At 41.3% G+C, this 14,819-nt stretch overlaps 1 protein-coding gene across 1 annotated transcript in view; it reads right to left on the bottom strand.

The window, feature by feature from the left end:
• The window catches only part of ENOX1 (ecto-NOX disulfide-thiol exchanger 1), a 451,396-nt gene extending 438,561 nt beyond the window's left edge, over positions 1 to 12,835 (bottom strand). The window contains 1 exon segment of the mRNA XM_032591194.1: positions 12,718 to 12,835. The gene's annotated coding sequence lies outside the window, so the exon portion shown is untranslated.
• Between the last annotated feature and the right edge of the window lie 1,984 nt (positions 12,836 to 14,819).

The raw sequence follows: 14,819 nt of genomic DNA, 5'->3' as shown, positions 1-14,819 counted from the left end.
CTTTTTCACACCCGTATTTTGTGAGAAGGAGATAAGGGGCAGGAGCAAGGACAACAGAACATCTTTCTTCTCTCTTCCCTTGATCTCTCTTCCCTTTGCTCCACTAATATCCCCACACTTCTATTTCCCTCCTCTCTCTTTCCTCTCCTAGAGTCAATCTCTGTTATCAGTCTGTGGCCAATTCTCCCAAGCATACACCTTAGAAATGACAGAATTGTTGGCTGCCTCTACTGTTCCACTGCTATACTTAGAGTTTCCAGATTCTCCTAACATGCCAGGTGAACAGTTGAGAAGAAAAAAACACTTTAAAAACATAGTAATCTAGCATTTTCTTACGTTTTAAAATGTAGAACAATTCAGGATTATTCTACTGCTGTGCTGAATGGGTATAAAGATACCAAACACATTAGGCAAAAGGGTTTCATTCTATCCTGGTTTTCCTTAAGTGCATTCCTTCCAATCCCCCATAAATCCAACCTTTTCATTAGTCTTCTCCTTGTGCAGATGCCCTAAAGCCTCCTGGAATGACTGAAATGTGCCTCATTACCAGCCCAAGGAAGATGAATGACACAGGTCAGAGTTAACTGAGTGCTTCTTGACAAAGACACAATGCAGCACGCAACAAGGCTCATTTAACACCCCATCGGGAAGCCTTACAAGTTACAGCTTAATAAATATATGAAGATTGTTGTAATATAGAAAATGTCTGGTACCACTTCCCACATGAAACGCACTTACAGAGAATGCCACAGAGTAGGCTGTTGATATGGCAATTGCACACATACTCTTTGATTTGCAGAAAAGCAATTTAGTTTTCTTTGGGCATTGCACTCTATTTTCGACCCCTGTGAACTATCAGCAAAACTTTATAGACAAATCCCAGTCTTTTATCCCATTCCCTAGATGTAGCATATGCCCCTCACATATAGTATACGCTCTCAAAATATTTGATGGATGAATGAGTCAATTAATCAAACAACCAACTGACCAATCAATATAAGCCTAAGACACAACAGAACTAAGTAGCTGGAGGAAAACACTGTCATACACTAAAGCATTTTGGAAAATTCCCTGAGGTTTTTGGCATTGTCATCTAATCCTATGGTCAACATAGGATCTTGGATGTAACTCACCTCCAAGATCTAGTAAAAAGGAAGAGGGGCTGGTTGGATGGGGACACAGAATAGCCCAATGTGACAACCAACTTTCTAATAGCAAATGAGCAGAAATAAAAACTCTAAAAAACAGACAAAAGTTCTCAAAAAAAAAATACAGTTAGCTGGGGAGAAATTAGTCAATCCTTTCATTTGTTCCCATGATACACACTTTTTTTTTTTTTTTTTTATTTCTGATGGTCTCATCATACCATTACACTTCTTCAGCAGTTTTTGTGTGACACTAGGGAGTGAAGACCTGGGCACAATCCCCCTAAGATCTTCTAGGCAAGCCAAGAAAGCTCCAGAATGGGTTCACTGTAGATTGTGATCCTACTTTGGATAAGGGGAAAAGGAGACATGACAAGCTGAACTATGCCTAAACAGAACCTACAGAGTCCCCATCTCCCTGGATTCACCTCAGAACGCAGGGACCACATTAGTGATTCCCCAAAACAGAGACTGTAAGTCACGCCCCATCAATCAAGCAGGAGCGAGAGGCAGAGCTGGCTCGGCCCACAGTGGCAATTTGTTACATCTTGTTCTGAATCTCTTAATAGGTTTTTAAAAATGTATTTCATTACACACAATCAACAGCATTCCAGAAGTTGGAATTCACTTTCTTTATGTTCAAAAACTGTAAGAGGTTCTTTTTAACATTAACACCATTAACATCATCAGGCTGAGATGATCACCCCTCCAGAAAAGAACTGCTCAGAAACCTATCTAACCTATCACATAGGAAGAACCCCCTGTGATTTCAACTCCACTGCTCCCTCAGACTTGAATGGCTTTTAACAAATGCCCTGCACTCTCATCTGAAGAGAACGATTTGACCCCTTGAAGAAAAAAACGTTGACAGCTCTAGGACACATGTATTTTAATTTAAATCTGACCCAGAGTAAAACATCTACCTGACCCATCAGTGGGAAAAAAAATTTTAAACACTCCCTAGATATTACTTACCTTACTACATCTGCATATCATGAGACCCCAATTTGTTACCATTCAACAAATAGGGTTTTCTAATAGGGAATTGAAGAATAGACAGTGTGTTTTAACTCTTTTTTACCTCCTAAATTTCATTTTGAGCTTTCCAACAATATGGTTTCCTAGCTGTGCAAGAATCCCAGCTTTACTTTTTCAGTCATATCCATACAGTATGACAAGCATTTCCAGAAAGAAAAAAATAGCTGTATTTGCCATCTGTACTCACTACCTAAAGTTCTACAGCTATGTTTTTGCACTGGGGCATTAAGAATGGCAAAGGGATCTGATACCTCCTGAAGCCAGTTCTGAGTGCCTTCTCCCCTGTGATTCACATGACACCTTTTCAACATAAATTCTCCGTTCAATTTCACTAATACCTCAACATTTTTGGATTTCTTCTATTCTCATCTCAATAAGCTAGTGCTTATGGGAACAATAAAAAAACACTCCCTTCCACAACATTTGTGTGCATGTGCCTATATATGCGTTCGTCTGTCATTTCCAGATCTGAACTTCAGATCCAGTAGTCAAATAGTGCATACAAAACAAGAGCTATAGGGGCGCCTGGGTGGCTCAATTGGTTAAGCATCTGACTTCGGCTCAGGTCATGATCTCGCAGTCTGTGAGTTCGAGCCCCGCGTGGGGCTCTGTGCTGACAGCTCAGAGCCTGGAGCCTCCTTCGGATTCTGTGTCCCCCTCTCTCTCTGCCCCTCCCCCACTCATGCTCAGTCTCTCTCTGTCTCAGACATGAATAAACATTTAAAAAAAATTAAAAAAAAAAAAAAAAGAGCTACAGAATGAAAATAGATCAGTGAAGGAGTATCCCTTGCCACCACTTCCACTAGGTCCCTGAGGGATATAATCCGGGAAATCTTCTCAGTCCCTTCCTTGATCCAGCCAAGCCCTCCATTAAACAGACCTTCCAGACAGAGGGGACTGGGTGGATGCCTCTGTAAGAGATCACCACATATTCATAGTTTACGAGGATAAAGCAATTACAGCTTTAGTCGCTCATGAATAAAGCCTCTTTAACATTTTAATGAGAACATTAAACTCAGCTTCACTTGCTTTGGCCTCCCCAGAAAGTCTGTTAGCCTTAGAGAAAGTTTCTTTAAAAAGCAGTAATGAAATTGCAGGCCTGTCTGTGCCCCATAGGGCATGACTGGGCCACAAGCACTGGATGCATTATTTCCCTCCTGAACTAGCCTATATATTTTGATAAGACTACAGTTTGGTAAATGAGAGAAGGCATCTGAAGAAATACCCTCCTCTCTGCAGTATTTGTGTGCTTGTGTGTGCTCACTCATTTTATATCTGACTCGTCTCCTAATTTGCTTTTATGTTATACACAGCTTTGACTACAATGTGTGACTCAATAAATGTTAAATCATACTTTTCTGCTCTTTTCCCTTAATCATTTTCTACTGCCTCTGTTCTCTCTTGCGATGTGACTGATTCCCACCAAGGCTACCAACTGCTACTCGCCTGGAGACCCATTAAATTCAGCAGACAACCAAGAAAGCTTCAGAAGCCAAAGGTGAACAAGAAATAATTCTCAGACTCAGTGACTTAACACGAATGTCTGCCTCTTCTTCCAAACAAAACCCGAAGCAGTGTAAATGAAAGAGTTTGTCACCTTGAAAACCGGGTGGAAGAGAAGAATAAAGCTAAAGGTTCTTAATATCCAGGTAATTCATCACATTTACTGAACACCTACTGTGGATGAAGGACTAGTCTAGGTACTGGGGATAGAGTCAGGAATAAGGCAGACAAGACCTCCACTGTCACAGAGCTTAAGATGTAGCTGGAGAGACGGGCAGTAAACAGAAAGAACATGTTAGAAGGGAATAAGTGCTATGAAGAGCATACAACAGGGCAGTATGATAAGAGAGGCTAGTTAAATAGGGTGGACAGGAAAAGCCACGCAGAGCAAAAAGCTACAGCAAATCCTTAAGGTCATGAAAAGACAGAGAGAAAGCTGAAATGCATGCTAGTAAGTGAAAGAAGATAATCTGAAAAGGCTACATACTGTCTAATTCCAACTGTATGACATCTGGAAAAGGCAAAACTATGGTGGAGACTGTCCAAAGATCAGTGGTTGCCAGGGGTTGAGGAGAGGGAGGGATGAATAGGCAGAGTACAGAGGATTTTTACACAGTGAAACTGTTCTGTGCGATACTATATGATGGCAGATATATGACACTGTATCATTGTCAAAAGCCATAAAATGTACAACATTAAGAGTGAACCCTAAAGTAAACTATGGGCTCTAGGTGATAAAGATGTGTCAGTGTAGGAGCATCAGCTGTAAGAAGCGTCACTCCCGTGTGGGATGTCCACAGGGGAAGCGCCTGCCCATGCGCATGGGGTAGGGGGCAGGGAAGAGAGGAGAGACAGGAGAATTCTCTGTACCTTCTGCTCAGTTTTGCTGAGCAGACAAAAAGTCTGATTTTAAAAACCCTTAAGGTAAGAAAGAGTATGGTGTGCTGAAGAAGTTCAGCTTCACCAGAGTCTGGTGAACGAGGCAGAGAGGAATGGCATGAAGGTGAGCCAAGTTGATCATGGTTAGGAGTTTGAGTTTCATGCTAAAAGCACCAGGAGCCACTGGCTAGTTTTAAGCAGGGCTCATTTTAATGTGTTTTACATTTGTGAAAGGTCACTCTGGCTACCATGTGGAAAATGCATTACAGAGAGGCGGTCAACGGAGGCTGATGATGGTGGTCTGGTCAAGGGTGGGAGAGGTGGGTGGGTTTGAGATACATTTGAAAAAAAAGCTGACAGGATTGGCGACAGATAGACTGGATATGGGGGGTGTGGGGGGAAGAGAAATCAAAGACGATTGCTGAAGAGGAGGAGACGGAACTTACTGAGATGCAGAAGATCCCTGGGGAACGACCTACGAAGACCACACAAGGTGCCACATGCCGTGTGGCAGACATATGGAAGCAGCGAGAGTGCCTGCGTCCACCGAAGAACTCAAGTTCTGCTTGCTTGATTCCTGCCTTAATGTGAATAGCAAATGTATGCATGTGCGATCCATGGACACACACACACTCACATATATCCATTTGGATATACATGAATACATATAGTGCTTAGTAAATGGTTTTTGCAACTCAAAGCAAATTTACAATTATTTCAGTAGTCTTTCAAGGAAGAAAGAGAAAGATTATTATTGGTGTTATTTCCATTAACTTGCAAGAAAGTTGAGGGCAAATGAGGTGAAGGGTCTTGCTGAAGGTCACACAGCAACTGACCGGCAGAGCTAACGCTAGGAACCAGGTTCCCTCACAGGAGATGACACCATACATATATCACACTCTTCTGGGGATCCTCTAGAATGTGCAAGGAGCCCTGTGAGCGCTGCTCTCAATGTGAGCACACACATTCTGGATAAGGGTGGGGTGCTACTGCTGCATTTCCTTTAGCTCATCCTGTCTAGACGCTATTTAAATACTCTATAAAATGTGACTGACAAAACTAAAAAAAAAAAATCAGTTAACACGAAAGCAAACCTTACATAGAACAAATCAAACCCTAAACTAAAATGTGACACAGATTTTTTTAAATGGACATTTTATTTTTTAATTTTTTAATGATTATTCATTTTTGAGAGAGAGAGAGAGAGAGAGGGAGACATAGAATCCGAAGCAGGCTCCAGGCTCTGAGCCATCAGCACAGAGCCCGATGCAGGGCTGGAACCCATGAACCGCTTCATCATGACCTGAGCTGAAGTCAGATGCTCAACCAATTGAGCCACCCAGGTGCCCCTAAATGGACATTTTAACTACAAACAACAAGGTCCCCTGTGCACAAGCTCTTCAGAAACCCTCCTAAGGGTGACGCAGATGGAGCTTGCTCATCAATGGAAGAAGCACATGTGCCCATGACTCAGTGGCAGAGCAGCACCTCCTTATATACTTCATCTGGGATTCCTCTCTTAGTCTTTAGGTTTCTCAAAAAGCACCGAAAGCCCAAACAAATATTAGGAAAAAGGAAAACAAAAATGATAGACCCAAACTGCTGACAGGTCTGGTTTTTTGAAACATCATTTAAAAGAGAGAAATTCAGCCAGGTGGAATTATCACTAAAATAATTCAGATCGTATTTAAAGAAGACAAACACAAGGGGCAGGACTGGGAGGCCTGGACACGCTGTTGAGTCTGCATCCTACCTATACAAGTTTTAAAAATAGGCTTCACTCTGCCAGGCTCTCCCTCAGAAGCTGTGAGGACTCCCACCTCACAACATTTTGAAGTCTGAAAGGGAAACAGTGAGGGGGTGTCTGCCTCTGTGTTTGTCCCTGTGAGTCATACATTCTCTGTTCCTACTGAATGTGGGTTGTTTGTTTTCTTGTTGGTTTGTAGACTTCCTCTCTACTGCTTTTCTCTAATCATGTTTTTCCAAAGGACCCCAGCAGAGCACGCATAGCCCCACTGATGGACAACAGGGCCACAGTTAGCGGTAGTCACGATAACTAGACCGAGAACACCCAAAGATGGGGATTCGGAAGAAAGAGTTTGAGAAGCTTGGTCAGTTACGCCCCCATCCTCCAAACTGGAGATTTAGAATATCATTTTTCGGGGCTAAAATCATATATAAAGACGGGAATCACTCTCCTCTGGCACTGATTTTCTTACCAAATGCTTTCATGAAGGTATACAAGGGATATGCTGTCAGCACACACAAAAGGACAGTGGACACTTGTCCTGTTGTTAGATAAACACTCAGGTGGCTCACTCTGAAACTCCCTGCAGGCTCTCACCAAGGTTCCATTCACATCAAGCTCTTCCACCCAGGCCTTATCTATTCCTGTCCATTCTGCCCTATGGAATGCTTTTTATTGCTTGGACACACCATCTTCTCATATCATTAGGTTTTTTTTTCTTTTTTTTTTTTTGGTAGGATGGTAATTGAGGTTTGCAAAGAGAGTTCAGGAAAGACAGAGAGCAAGAGTCAGGACAAACTGGGAGCAATTCATAGGAACCTGACTCAGAGAGCCTGCTCCTAGTGAGAGCCTAAGCCCATGACCAAGATGGAGCCCTGGGGAGTACAGACAAACACACCACTATGAGTGAGTGACTGGAAAAAAGCAACGGATGAGAAACCAAGGGCACAGTCAACATGGTGGCCCTCTGACACCACCATGAGACATCTTAAAGGCAACTCCAGGGGCTGGAAGCAGAAGCTGCAAGGATGCCAATGTAATGTACCTGTTACAGGAAATGGTGAGGAACTGAGCAGACAAAACTAAGGTGCATGTTGATACTCTTTACCCTCCATGGTCAAAACCATCTCTTTCTACTTATTTTTCTATATTCTTCCTTCACAGCTTGAGCCCAATGTTAAATGTCCTATTATCCTCACATGACACCCGAAACCCTGCACAAGCACACACTGTAACTTTCTTTGCAAAGCATTTTTCACATCTACTGTGTCATTTAATTTACGCTACACTATGTGACATAAGCACTTAAATAAATCCAGGCCCAAAGCGATTTATAGTCTTACACAAGAGAAAGAGCCTTCACGCAAACCCAGATCCTCTGACTTGGGATCCTGTGCTTCTACAATATGCTGCTAGTGTATTTCTGACTCTCTAACTCTATGTGCTGTAAATTTCATTAATCTAGACTTCACTGATTCAGAATTGGTGAGGCCATAAAACATCATCATGTGATACCCCACTTACTTGGAAATCTGGGATGTGCTATAATAAGTATTGTGCCTACAATATTGGTACAGCATATTGGATGGGAAAGCTATCGCCCTGAAAGTACAGCAAAAGAAAGCCTGCCTTTGTTTATTCCATCAGGGCCAACATCACCAACTTAGCACCAACATGCAGTTAAAAAAAAAAAAAAAAAGATGGATCTGCTAACTACAAATGATGTAATTCTGTGTTTGTGGCTCATCAATGTTAAAAATTTCAAAAATATCCCCCACGTCTAAGCAGGATGATCTTAAAGTAATCGTACTGAGTCTATAGGCTAAAATAAAAACCAACCACTCTCACATGCTTTTGTCAAGTACCTTTATCACGTCTTATATTACCCTGTAGTTCAACTTTTCTCTTAATTTGTATCTGACTCTCCTGAAAGAGTCTGGCATAAAGCTGGTTTTTAAATATTTGTTGAATGGAGGCGTAGAAGGACACACAAGGGAAAGAATGCATGTGTCCCTCAGGCTACAGTCCATGTCGGGTGAAGAGTGAAATGCTACTTGAGTCAGACCCAGCTGACCAAGCCTGGGGCTTTGCAATCATGTACATCTAAATTCAAATCCTGCTATTTGCCAACTGTGACACTGTGAGCAAATTAACTCCTCTCTTGATTCTAAGCTTCCTCATGAGCAAGACGGAGAGAACCCTGGGCACCATGCAGAAGTGGCGAGAGAGTTAAATGAAGTCACGGATTTGGCACACTGCCAAGGCCGCCTGCAGTTTTGTTATTCTCCCCCCCTCCCTCTAGCCCACATTTAGCGTGACCCCTTGCACACCAACCTTCATAATAGTGCTTCCATATACAAAACCCCCTTGTAAAGCTAATGGCTAAACATCAACTTCCTTTACAATGGTGGCCACTTTCCCTTCCGTGAACATCAAATTTACCCATTCGTGATCTAGAGATAAGTTGTGCATGGCTGGTGTTCAACAAATTTTAATGCCTTTTGAGTAAATGTCCCAGGGAAGTGAAGCTCCCCCTTTTATACACCAATACCCCATATTTGAAAGCTTTCCAAAATATATTGTGCCCTTTATCACTTTGCTAAAATAACAGGTTGAAAGAATTTTAACCTTTTTTTTTTTTTTTGACTCAGGGTTATCAACACAAACTTAAGACACAGCATTGGAATGAAAAGTTATAATTTTTCAGAGGCTTTTTAAGTCAGTACATTTGCTCATATTAAATACTGTCAGATTCCAGATTCCTACACTGTGATCATTCCTTTCATTTCTTCCTGTGGTCAGCAGCTTCATATCCTGGAAGGCATGAGACACCGTGGAATTTACAAAACAAAGTCCTTGTCATCTTCAGAGTTCATGAGGATCATTCTCAGATATTTTTCATCTGTGGCTTCATGGCACATGTTTAGTAAGAACTACAAGGAAGACCCATATACTTCCTAGTCCAAGAATTCATGTTTCTATCTCTAATGTCTTACACGTTATAAGGTACTCAACAAATAGTTATACAGCGAATTAATAGAGTTAACACTACACAACCTATGTAATTACTGTTTTCTATTTGAGACTTTGTTCTACTCCACAGCTAGGGCCCTTACTCATTTGGGGCTGTACTTTTTTATCTGCAAAATAAGGCAAATAACCTTAAGGTTATTTCCAACATTAGCCGCCCCCCCATGACCCTATCCTTCTAGGCACATATATATGTTCCATACGATAGAATTGCTAGAAATCTGACCACCAGATGAGTGAGGCACTAGAGGACATAGTGAATCCCTGTAATCCAGAGCCCTAGTACGAAAGCACTATCCTTGTACCATGGCAGCAAATATAGAAAGAAGTAGCTCTCCTCCTCATTTCTCCCACCATTAACATCATATATAGGAGTAGAAATATTGGCCTTGGAATGTAAACATATTGATTTTGTGTGTGTGTCAAATGTTCATAAGTGGAAAACCAAGTATTTTTTCAAAAGAAGTCAACTGCATCCAGGCAAATAAAACCTTAATGGAAAATTTTTTTCTAATAACTATCATCTAGTGCGTTCGTTGACTCCTTGTTCCAAGCTATTTCTTCAAACACAACTTCGTTCATATATTAACTTATCAGCTACATTTGCTTAAATAATACCACAGTTTCACTGTTTACACATAAATTCAATTCAACCTCCTTAAGCTACAGGCTAACTTTCTCCCTTAAAACCAAAATTTCTAAACAAAACGAGTTCATGAGTTTCACACAGAAAGGAAGTAGATGGTTTCAAATAACAAGTCAAACATTTGTCCATGAACATGGTTGGGAGGTCATCACAAACGCCGCTTCTCCAGAGGCCTGAGGTGGGGAAGCCTTGGACGACTTTCTCTTCCAGGTGGATGGTGTTCCTTTAATTCGATTCTACATGAATTCAAGGTATACTTCCTTAAGCATGCCAAATTCTCAAGAGAATACAAAAAAGTGAATAGAATATATCATCTCTGCCTCAGAGGAGATGCGGCAAGGCTGAGCACGTAAGAGCAGTAACACTGGAAAAGGATGGCTGAGGACAGAATCCCAACTTTTCCATAATTAGCTGTGAAACTTGGGCAAGTGACTTTACCTTTCTGATGCAGTGTCTATATCAGCATAATGCTGGTGAGAGCAGGTCTGACCTCACAGTGTTGTGCTGGGGATTACAGAAGCCATTATGCCTAAGGCATTAAGAACAGTTCCTGGCACACAGTGAGCACTCAAGGTCAGTATCATCACTGTGATTGTTATAATTGTCATCATTATGAATGTACAATCCAGTTGTTAAAAATTTTCATTTTTTATTTAATAAAATCAAAGCTATAACAGATCCTAGGAAATGAAAAGAGGAAAAATGGGGGAAAAAACCCTTTTCCAACAAGTTCCATCATTGTCCTCCTGTCTTCCTGACAAATGCTAACTATATCTACTCCTCAGAGAGATGGAAAGATGGCAGTGAGGGAGGGAGTGGATAAAGACATAAAGAAACATGATAAAGAGGAGAGGAGAGAAAAAGAAAGGGTACATATGGAGGAGCATTTCTGAGTTCTTTAAAGCTGCCAGATAGGAGTTGAACTGGAGAGAGAGAGAGAGGAGGAGGAGGAGGAGGAGGAGGAAGAAGAAGAAGAAGAAGAAGAAGAAGAAGAAGAAGAAGGAGGAGGAGGAGGAGGAGGAGGAGGAGGAGGAGAAGGAGGAGGAGGAGGAGGAGGACGTCATTTGCTCAGCCTTGCCTGGACTCTCTCCCTTCTCTGCTCAGAAAATCCTTCCTCAGGCATTGAGCTACCTCACTTAGCTTTTCCTTACCATTTCCATGTGTTTCCACCGTTTACTCTGTTTCACAGAACATTATATGTATTAAGGACTTTAGAAGTCACCTCATCCAACCCTCTTATTTTATACATAAGAAAAGCTTAGGGCCAATATGACAAAGTCATTGTCCCTGGTGGTACAACTCCAGAGGGGCACAAAATTAAAACTGGGCTCCTTGTGCCCTAGGCCTGGGCTGTCTCCCTTAGGACAACAAAAGGAGTACATTTACCAAAAAGGAGACTGGCTGGCTCTTGTCCCATTTGGCAGATACATAAATGTTTATCTTGGGAGGAAAATCTGGAGTAATATTTTTAAATGAATTAACAAGAATGGTACTGTTTTTAATTCAATAGACATGTTTTATTATTAACTTCATTGCCTGCTAAGCCTGAAATTAGGTTTTTCTATGCTTGGGCAGGTCCTGCCTAACCAATAACAGGACAATCAGATTTCAATTAAACAGATATTCCCACTTGGGCCATACACACACACACACACACACACACACACACACACACATGCACACAACCAAGAGGCACTTAATCAAAACAAACTTTGAGCCCATTCTGGTCACTCTCCTGGCCTATGTTTAGGAGAAGGAGATATCAAATATTACAAGATAAGACTCTGCTAGTACAAAAATTTTAAATCACTTGTCTTCCAAAAGAGGAACACATTTCTTGCTATTTCTCCACTTACTATTTCTAATCCAGCAACAAAAGGCAGCCTAACCACAGCCTTTAACACACTTTTTATTTCTGGCTTCTGAATGTCTTCAACATGGGTTTGCCCAAATCAGGCCAATAGTCTCTTACATGTTCAATTTATTTAATCCCAGCTTTCCCCTCTACAATGGAAGACTGAAGCTCTAAAACCAGAGTCTTTCCATACATACTTTACATACATACATACTTTAATAACATACTTAAAAACAGATACCACATATATTTTCCTGTTGTTTTTTTTTTTTTTTTTATCTCAAATCTTTAAGTATCTGGCTAAGAGAAACCCTTTGAAACAAGAAAAAAAAAAAACCCTAGTTACCCTCTTCTCCCTTCTCTTTCCCTACTATCTGATGGGTAGAATCTCCTCTTTCATTTGCTTCACTGCGTGGGGTTTCAAACATAGGACGTCACCGTGATTAAGGGAAAGATTCAGGCATTCTTTTAACAGCTGCATCGACTACAGGGACATCTGACTGTGGGCCTCTAAAAGCAACTCAGCTCTGCTGTGTAAATAGGTGTTTACCTTGAGTAGAACAGACGCACATAAGGCTGATTTATTAGCACTGTTTGGTAAGTATTATTTATACAAATCCATACCCTACTACTATTATGCGTTTTGTTTTTCTTTTCTCTTGAAGTTTCCTTCACAGAAGACATAGGCTGGCCACCATGGGGTGGCAGCAGTTGTGGCTGCCACCTCACTCATAGGAAATTCAACAACAGGAAAACAGAACCCAGCATTACAAAAACAATAGCAAAAACCAAACATTCACGCTCAAGAAGAACTGAACCAAGATTTGAAAGTTTCCAAGGACAGAGAAAAAAAAAAGTTGCCGCATCCTCCTACCCTGTATGCCAACGAGCAGTGGCCGTTCAGTCTCTCCAGATGCCTCTCAAAAAAAGGAATGCACCAATGTAACAGGAGCTGAGATCCTGGGGGAGCCAATTAGATTTAAGCCGCTTTCAAAAATCTGTAAGAAAAAAAAAATGGAATTAGAAAAGAAACTTGGCACTTGAAATGACATTTTATGTGTTTTGCTTAGGGCCTGTGGAATACTACTCATATAATGACTCGTTGTCACGCTTATAAAATAAACCTTGGGTTTTTAATATAATTGAATAAAGTCATTAGCTGGTGAAACAAACCTAGCTTCAGAGGAAGAATGTGGCACATCAAATCTAATAGGTACCTCATCCTTCATCTTTGGAATTATCGACCAAAACATGACAAATTAGGCTAAGGTCAATGGCAGATAACTGCAGAGAAACTCCTCCAATGGCTGCCTGTGTATTCCTCTGATGCTCCTGCAATTGTCTAGCAAAGCGAGGGTAGGGGGAGACCTGCAAGAAAGCAAGAATTTTCAGATTCCATGCCCTGCCCCCAAGACAAGCTCTATGGCCTTTTGATAACCTGTGGCAAGAGAAGATGGGACTAGGGAAGAGAAGCTCTCAGAAAAATTGTGCCTCCGCAGTTGCAGAAGGTATCTGGAGAGACTGAACAGTCACTGCCAGTAGGCGTGCAGGGTAGGAAGATGCGGCAATGTTTTTCTTCCTTAGAAACTCGCAAATCTTGTTTCAACTCTTCCCAGTGTTAAGCTTTTGATTTTTACAATTGTTTTTGTAATGTTGGGTTCTGCTCAGTTGGGTTTCAGCTGTTGGTGGAAACATAAGACCTGGTGTCCCCGACTCCCGGATCTCTCCAGAGCTCACTATACTAATCTGGTGGCTATTTATGAATCAGGCATAACCTTTCTTAATTAGATATATAGCAGGTGTGTCAAAGACAACAGAATCAGGCAAAAAGACAGTAAGGCCTTAAAATAACCAACTTCAGTTGGATTTCTGGGATGGTTTCTCTTTATTTAAGGATGAAGTAGCCACAGATCCATCTCCAAACATGATTTTGTAAAAGCAAACAGACTCTACCCTTGAGAACTTCATTCACTCCTTTACTTTTTTTTTAAATGTTTATTTATTTTTGACAGAGAGAGAGAGAGAGAGAGAGACAGAGCATGAGCGGGGGAGGGGCAGAGAGAGAGGGAGACACAGAATCCGAAGCAGGCTCCAGGCTCTGAGCTGTCATCACAGAGCCCGACGCGGGGCTCGAACTCACAGACCGTGAGATCATGACCAGAGCCAAAGTCGGACGCTCACCCAACTGAGCCACCCAGGCGCCCCTCCTTTACTTTTTTAATACAGCATCAAAGTAATTGGGTCTAAGAAGCCCACAAAGAGGTAAAAGGAAACATGTCCTCTTGAAAAACGTTCCAGGGCTACTGGGCAAACATATGCTTTTGTTCAATGATGTGGTAGACTGTTTCAGTTACATCACCTCAATTCTCCTTCTAGAAGGGATGCTTATCTCATTGTCTCTGGTGACAAATATGGGTTCCGCAGCTAGTCTGTGTCAAGCACTGAACCACATGTCAGGAGGGACAACAGGAGAAGAGAACTCCTATTCTGTCTCCACAGAAACTACACTCAAAGCTAATGAAGACATACATTTCTCTTGGACATCAACCTTAGCAACATTTTTTGGGATATATCTTCTCAGGGAGACAAAAATGAAAATAAACCATTGGGACTACATCAAACTAAAAAGTGAAGGAAACCATCAGCAAAACAAAAAGACAACCTACTGAATGGTAGAGATATTTTCAAATGATAAATCCAATAAAGGGTTGACATTCCAAAGATATAAAGACCTCATACAACTCAACACAAAAACAAATAATCCAATTAAAAAATAGGCAAAGGACCTGAATGGACATTTTTCCAAATAAGACATACAGACGGCCAACTGTATGTCTTGAGAAGATGCTCAACATCACTAATCATCAGGGCAATGCAAGTTGAAACCACAATAAGACACAATCCCACACCAGTAAGAATGGCTTGTATCAAAAAGAAATAAGTGTTGGTGAGGATATGGAGAAAAGGAACCCTCCT

This window comes from Lynx canadensis, chromosome A1 (assembly GCF_007474595.2).
Source record: "Lynx canadensis isolate LIC74 chromosome A1, mLynCan4.pri.v2, whole genome shotgun sequence".
NCBI classification, from domain to species: Eukaryota; Metazoa; Chordata; class Mammalia; order Carnivora; family Felidae; genus Lynx; species Lynx canadensis.
The sequence above is the reverse complement of the archived record's forward strand: the minus strand, read 5'-3'. Positions and strand labels throughout refer to the sequence as shown.